Source organism: Canis lupus, chromosome 7 (assembly GCF_011100685.1).
Source record: "Canis lupus familiaris isolate Mischka breed German Shepherd chromosome 7, alternate assembly UU_Cfam_GSD_1.0, whole genome shotgun sequence".
NCBI classification, from domain to species: Eukaryota; Metazoa; Chordata; class Mammalia; order Carnivora; family Canidae; genus Canis; species Canis lupus.
Genome location: NC_049228.1, coordinates 38,768,403 through 38,776,252, shown reverse-complemented (window position 1 = coordinate 38,776,252; position 7,850 = coordinate 38,768,403). Strand labels below are relative to the sequence as shown.

The following is a 7,850-nucleotide window of genomic DNA, read 5'->3' as shown; positions in this document are numbered from 1 at the left end:
TGAACAGGGAAAGAGAGACACCCTGGGGTCTCTACAGCACTCAGCCGGTAGCTGGAAGATCTCAAACTCTGACCTTTCAAACCAGGACCATACCTGCTGTTGGAAGAAGGGGGCCCTCCTCACACCATGAGGTCACCAGGTCTCGCAGGCCGATTCTCCTCTCGGTGTTCTGAGGTGCTTTGCTTCTGTGAAATCTGCTATCTCTATAAGGCTCCTTTTGCATCTACTTCCAGAAGCAAAAGGCAGCTTTCAAATGGAAGATCTTTATGAGTTAATGCACAAGCATCTTTTGTGAAGGAGTGTACGTTCTCTTTTGTTGGTCTCTTATCCAAAACTACATCATAGCAAAGGCTCCAGGGAGGGCGGGAACTTCTGGAGCTCTAACCAGACTGGCCATGCACTCACCCTCGAACGCCTCTATGGCCACACAGCCTGTTCTCCACCAGAGAGTGCCCATAGGCTGCAGTCACTTCTCCTAGGTCTTGATCTCTGAAAGTGAGCAATTTCATCTCACAAGACTCCATCAAGGCCTTATACGTCCAGAAGAGCCCATCGGGATGGGCTTCCTATAGAGTCACTCACTTAAATTTGTGGCACACTGTCAGGAGCTGAAAGGTGTTCATTCATCACGTGGATAATACCAGCGTCAGTTTTCCCCCACGTGTTTGCATTCAGCCTTCTAACTTAAGGGAGTCAATGATGACTGCCTGTTTTCTTCATCAGAGAGACCCATCTGGGGCAGCCCGGTTGGCTCAGCAGTTAGCGCCGCCTTCAGCCCAGGGCCTGATCCTAAAGACCTGGGATCGAGTCCCGGGTTGAATTCCCTGCGTGGGGCCTGCTTCTCCCTCTGCCTGTGTCCCTGTCTCTGTCTCTCTCTCTCTCCTGAATAAATAAAAATTAAAAAAAAAAAAGAGAGACCTGTCTGCAGGACAGCTTGGTTGGTGACAACTGGGAAGCTGGTGATGATATTGCCACGAATCTCCAGCCAGCCCCTCTAGCAGGTCAGGTCCACCAAACTGCAGCCCCTGGACCCCTTGACTGCAGCCTCCTTGGTGACCAGATTTTACCAGGTTTTTTTTTTTAAGATTTTATTTATTTATTCATGAAAGACAGAAAGAGAGAGGTGGAGACATAGGTAGAGGTTGAGAAGCAGGCTCCCTGTGGGGAACCCAATGCAGGACTCCATCCCTGGTCCCTGGGATCACGACCTGAGCCAAAGGCAGATGCTCAACCTCTGAGCCACCCAGGCGCCCATATTTCACCAGTTTTACACTCACGTGTGTGTGTGTGTGTATGTTTAGTTCTTTGTGGTTGTATCACACATCACAGGTGTGACCACCACAGTGGAAAATACTTTCATCTCACACCTGGCTTGTGCTCCACCTTTATGGCCAGTTACCCCCTCCTCCCCTCCACTTGATCCCTGGCAACCTCTAATCTGTTTTCCATCTCTATAATTTTGTCACTTCAAGAATGCTGTATAAATGGAGTTACACACTGTGTAACCTTTGAGACTGACTTTCTGCACTCAGCAGAATTCTTCGGCGAGCCACCCAGGTGGCCGTGTTTATCAGCAGTTCCTTCTGTCTTAATGCTGAGCAGTATCCCGTGGCATGGATGGACCACAGTTTATTTAACCTGTCAGCTGTGTGGACATTGGGGTTGTATCCAGTTTGGGACAACCACGAATAAAGCCGTTATGAGCATTCATGTACAGGTTTTGCTGTGGGTGTAAGTTTTCATTTCTCTGGGATGGATGCCCAGGAGTTGACTATGGGGTCCCATGGTGAGCCCCTATGTCATTAGTGAGAGACCCAGCCATCATCTTTCCTATAGGGGCCGTCCCATTGCATAGGAGTGCTCCCCAACTCGCCAGCAACACCCCAGTAGTCCAGCTCCTCTGTATCCTCTCTGGCACGTACTGTTGTCACAAGTGTTTATTTTAGCCATTCTCATTATACACATATATTTTTAAAGTTAGACAAACATGCACCAAACTTTTGGCAGTGGTTATTTCTGGTGTGAGTGCGTGTGTGGAAAGTGACTAACATTATGGAGAGCTTTTACTTTCTATGTTATGTATTTTTGTAGTGTTCAAATTTTGCATTACTCAATGCGTGTTTGGAATCTAAAAGTCAACAAGGATTTTTTAAAGAGTTAACAGACAGTGAGGAAGTGAAGACAAGTATTATAAACCAGTCTGTGGAAACGTTTGCCCGTGAGAGGAGGGGAGGTGTGGGCAGGAGTGGGGAAATTAGCGTGGAGGGAACGTTCTCTGTGATGGAGCTGAGAAAAGAAACCAAGTTAGAGGGAGAAGCTGATAACTGGGGAGAGAGGGAATGTCTCTGTGAAGCCAAGACCCCTCCTCCTCTGCCCTACTCCGTGTCCTGGGAGACTCCACGCCCTCCGGTTTCCAGAATTCTCTGCACAGCTAAGAGGCAGGAGGAGAGAGAGGCAAGGATCTCTCAGGCGCCCCTCACAGTGCCCTGAGACCACAGTGTCCTCCCCTGCCCCCTGATGCCCAGGTGCCCGCACCCCTGCCATGGCCTTTCCATCACAGCTCCCTGGTTAAGCCCTAGCAGTGCTCAACAAGCAGGTTTTGAGCACACCCCTCCCCTCTGCCAGGACCCTGGCTGGTCCATCAAGGGGACAAGTCCCCAAAGCAGCAGCAGGGACCCAGAGCAAGAAAGAGGGGGGGGACGCCCAGTTCTCTGAACCCCAGGAAAGCCAGGGAGGGTGATGATCCAGTGGAGATGTCTGTGGGGAGGAGGAGTTCGTGCCTCCAGTTGCCTGGCTGGTCTTGGTGAACTAGGAGGCAGAGGACAAGACTGAGCTTCCTGAGGGCATCATCTTGTCCTCTTCTTAAGAAAAAAAAAAAGATTTTATTTATTTATTCATGAGAGAGAGGGAGAGACACAGGCAGAGGGAGAAGCAGGCTCCACACAGGGAGCCTGACACGAGCCTCGATCCTGGGTCTCCAGGATCACCCCTGGGCTGAAGGCAGCGCTGAACCGCTGAGCCACCAGAGCTGCCCTATATTGTCCTCTTCTGAGGAATAAAGCCCTCGCTCTGGCTCTTCGATTTGGGCTGCCCAGGCTCCCAGCTCCAGCCCCTCAGCGGTGGACAAGGTACCCTTCCACCTATGCAAGCTCATTATACTGTTAGATTGCCTGAAAAATCACTTCGCGTTTTCCTTCTTGTGTTGCCCTGTCAACCTAAAAATGGAAATTTGGAGTGATTTTTGTTGAGGCTTTTCGTGCTCAATCAGAACTTCCTCTGGCCATGGAGGAACTGAACAAAGGATAAAGACGATGGCCCGAGCTTCCCCTTTCTGTCTGGTCCTCAACCCTACTGCAGGCTTTTCCCAAGTTTTCCCCCTTTCTTCCCATCTCTGTCTCAAGATTATTTCTTTTTTTTTTTTAAGATTTTATTTATTTATTTATTTATTTATTTATTTATTTATTTATTTATTTATTTATGAGAGACACAGAAAGAGAGAGGCAGAGACACGAGCAGAGGGAGAAGCAGGCTCCCTGTGGGCAGCCCGATGTGGGACTTGATCCTGGATCCCAGGATCACTCCCTGAGCCGAAGGCAGACGCTCAACCGCTGAGCCACCCAGGCATCCCTCAAGATTATTTCATTCTTCTGAATCCTCACCTGGTTCCTCTCATGTCCTGGAGGGAGAGAGAGACAAAGAGAGAGAGAAAGAGAGAGAGAGAGAGAGAGAGAATCTCAAGCAGACTCCACACTAAGGGCAGAGCCCCACTCAGGGCTCCATCTCATGACCTGAAGATCACAACCTGAGCCAAAACCAAAAGTCAGATGCTGAACCAACTTGCCACCCAGGCACTCCTGGGTCTCCTCCTCCGCTAAAATTTTATTTATTTTTAATTTTTATTTTTTTAAAGATTTTATTTATTTATTCATGAGAGACACACAGAGAGAGGCAGAGACACAGGCAGAGAGAAGCAGGCTCCCTGAGGGGATCCCGATGCAGGACTCGATCCCAGGACCCCAGAATCACGACCTGAGCCAAAGGCAAATGCTCAACCACTGAGCTACACAGGCACCCCTCCTCCCCTAACATTTTATTTTATTTTTTTTAAGATTTTATTTATTTATCCATGAGAGAGAGAGAGAGAGAGAGGCAGAGACACAGGCAGAGGGAGATGCAGGCTCCATTCAGGGACCACAACGTGGGACTCTATTCCAGGTCTCCAGGATCAGGCCCTGGGCTGAAGGCGGCACTAAACCACTGAGCTACCCGGGCTGCCCCTCCCCTAACATTTTAATGAAAAAGTTAACCATACAGAAAAGTTGTAAGAACAGGATAACAACAGTTCTATACATTACACCCAGATTAATAATGCACCTTTCCTGGCACCTAGGGGCTCAGTTAGCTGAGCATCAGCCTTCGGCTCAGGTCATGATCTCAGGATCCTGGGATCGAGCCCCAGATGGGGCTCCCTGCTCCATGGGGAGTCTGCTTCTCCCTCTCCCTCTGCTGCTCACCCTGCTTGTGCTCTCTCTCAAAAATGAATAAATAGGAACACCTGGGTGGCTCAGCCTTTGAGCGTCTACCTTCAGCTCAGGGCGTGATCCCAGGGTCCTGGGATCGAGTCCTCTATCGAGCTTCTTACAGGGAGCCTGCTTCTCCTTCTGCCTATGTCTCTGCCTCTCTGTGTGTCTCTCATGAATAAATAAATAAAATCTAAAAAAAAAAAAAAAGAATAAATAAGATCTTAAAAAAAATAATGCATGTTTGCTATATCTGCATTCATCCCTCCTCCCCTCCCCCTCCCCCGACACAGGGATAAGAATAATCTTCCAACAGTTTTATTGCACATGGTGAAGTCAGCAGTAATTCCGTATCATCTACCACCTCGTCTGCATTGTTTTCCTGATCGTCTGCCCTAGCTCTTCAACCTTCTGTTCCTAGATATTCCCACTTTCAAGCTATGCTCTGATGCTCAGCCCAACTGCCCTCTTCTTCCCAGTGATAATTCTCTTGGCAGAAACCAAGAAACAAAAAAAATTAAAAATTAAAAATTAAAAAAAAGAAACCAAGAAACATTAAATGAACCCCAGGGAAAGACCAAAGGACTCTGGGACGAGATGCCCTATCCATTCTCTCTCTCTGTCTCTTCCTAGAAAATAAATAAATATTTAAAAATAATAATAATAAAAGAGGCACCTGGGTGGCTCAGTCAGTTAAGGTCTGACTCTTGGTTTTGGCTCAGGTCATGATCTCAGGGTCGTAAGATCGAGCCCTGCATGGCGCTCTGCACTCAGCACGGAGTCTACTTAAAGACTCTCTCTTCCTCTGCCCCTCCTACTCATTCTCTCTCTCTGTCTCTCCCTTTCCTCCTCTAAAATAAATAAATAGATAAATATTTTTAAGATGCCCTATCTATATTTTCCAACGTTGTGCCCTGGGAAAGGGAGTCAGTCTGCATTCAGCACCCTTTGCTGGCTCTGCAGACTCTCTGGTTTGCAAGCTTGCATCATCAAAGGTTCCCAAATGACTTGACTCTGGCCAGAGGAAGTTTCCGTGAAGCCAAGTCTCAAGGACTTACTGTGCCCATCTTCGCTGGCTCAGGAATGGCAGTTGGGTCTAGGTCAACGTGGGTTATTCTAGGGCAGGATCAGTCTGGGCCAGATATGGAGGACAATGATGGTGCCTCAGTCCCAGGCCTCAGGCGGGTGTTGGATGGGCCTTGGCGGCCTGGAAGCCAAGAGACTGACTTCTCACTAATCTGTCCACCTTCTCCAGGAACTAACTGCAGATAAGAGAAAGTATCTCCTACATGATGGGTGTATTAATTTGCTGCCATAACCCAAGTACCACGACCTGGCTGGCTTAAACCATAGACATGTATGGTCTCACAGCTCTGGGAGCCAAAAGTCTGAAACTGAGGTGTAGGCAGTTTGGTTCCTTCTGAGGGCTGGAAGGGGAGCATCTATGGCAGGTGTCACTCCCAGGCTCCTAGACAGTGGTTTTCTCCCTATGCCTCCTCCGGTCAAGCTCCCTACATGCATGTCTGTCTCCAAAAGGCTCCCTGTGATGAAACCCAGTCCTACGGGTTTAGGGGTCCCCCTACTCCAGTACAACCTCCTCTTAACTAATGACATCTGCAGTGACCCCGTTTTCCAGGAGCGCAGCGGGGGTTAGGATTTCAACACAGGAGTTACGAAGGATTTGACTCTGGTCTCTGATCAGAGAAACCTGAGTGTGTGCAGGAAGGGAGACACTCAGGAAATTATTTCACTTTCTCCCACAATGACTCTGAAAGGAAAGGAATTCGAGCACTGTCGCCATTTTACAAGTAAGAAAGGTGAAATGTCTCAGCAAACATATGTCACACAATGTCATAGACTGGGCTGTTTTTGCAGGGGGCTGATCTCCACAATTTTTCCTAATTTCATTCTCAAAGGATAGTCTTTTTTTTTTTTTAACTAAGACTCTGTGGGTCCCTTCATGTGGCCCCATGTACCAACTACAACCCCAATCTGTATTAATAACTCAAACTTCAATACTCAGAGAACTGGAATAGGGTGATGGAGTTACGGGTGGATTTGTCTTCATCTGGTCTCTGTCTTCCAAATATTTTGAAATGTGGGGATATTTTACAATTTAAAGTTTCTTTTTTTTTTATTTTTTTTATTTATGATAGTCACAGAGAGAGGGAGAGGCAGAGACACAGGCAGAGAGAGAAGCAGGCTCCATGCACCGGGAGCCCGATGCGGGATTCGATACCGGGTCTCCAGGATCGTGCCCCGGGCCAAAGGCAGGCGCCAAACCGCTGCGCCACCCAGGGATCCCTAAAGTTTCATTTTAAATTTCTTTTTTTTTAAGGATTTTATTTATTTATTCATGAGAGACACACAGAGAGAGAGAGAGAGAGAGAGAGAAGCAGAGAAACAGGCAGAGGGAGAGGGAGAAGCAGGCTCCATGCAGGGAGTCCAATGTGGGACTCGATTCCCGGTCTCCAGGATCAGGCCCTAGGCTGAAGGCGGCCCTAAACCGCTGAGTCACCTGGGCTGCCCTCATTTTAAATTTCTTTGGTGTAAGTTAGAAAGGCTGAGTTCTGGAGATTGGCCTCTGGAAGGGCTAAGAGCTTCCTTGCCCCTAATGGCCTCAGGCAGCCTGCTTCTCCCTCTGCTTATGTCTCTGCCCTTTTCTCTGTGTCTCTCATGAATAAATAAATAAAATCTTTAAAAAAAAAAGAAAGAAGAAAGAAAGAAAGAAAGAGAAAGAAAGAAAGAAAGAAAGAAAGAAAGAAAGAAAGAAAGAAAGAGAGAGAGAGAGAGAGAGAGAGGGAGGGAGGGAGGGAGGGAGGAAGGAAGGAAGGAAGGAAGGAAGGAAGAAAATGAAGGGAAAAAGGAAAGCCTAGAAGGAGAGCAACAGGATTACTGCCCAGAGGAGAACCTGGGAGCCTTCTCACCTCCTAGGCCAAGAATTCTTGCTCTGTACTCTCCAGAAATCCTTGCAAAGACAGAACGTAAAGGTTAGACCCCACCCTCACCTCACCCCCATGCCTGCTGGGCACACCCTTGGTGGGCGAAGCAGTGACCTGCCCCATCACAGGTCTCTGGCATGGAAAGAAACTGTCAGCAGTGTCTGGCCAGTCCTGAGAATTTTGCTTTCAGGTCCGACACCTGGGGATTTGCTCAGGCTGACTATTGTTATGCATCACATTTCAGGCATCATAGAAATTTGCTCAATAAACTCCTAGGGAACCTCCTAGGCAGGCAGCTGTGAAAACTCTGGATTGGCAGAAACACCCAAAGAGGACTGAACGCAAAATTGTCTAGTAGGTGACGTTCATCCTCAATGTGTCCTCCCTC

The 7,850-nt window shown here is 48.1% G+C and overlaps 1 pseudogene; it reads right to left on the bottom strand.

Moving 5' to 3' along the window:
* Window positions 1–203: 203 nt before the first annotated feature.
* LOC111096928 lies at window positions 204–7,539 on the bottom strand (annotated as a pseudogene).
* Between the last annotated feature and the right edge of the window lie 311 nt (window positions 7,540–7,850).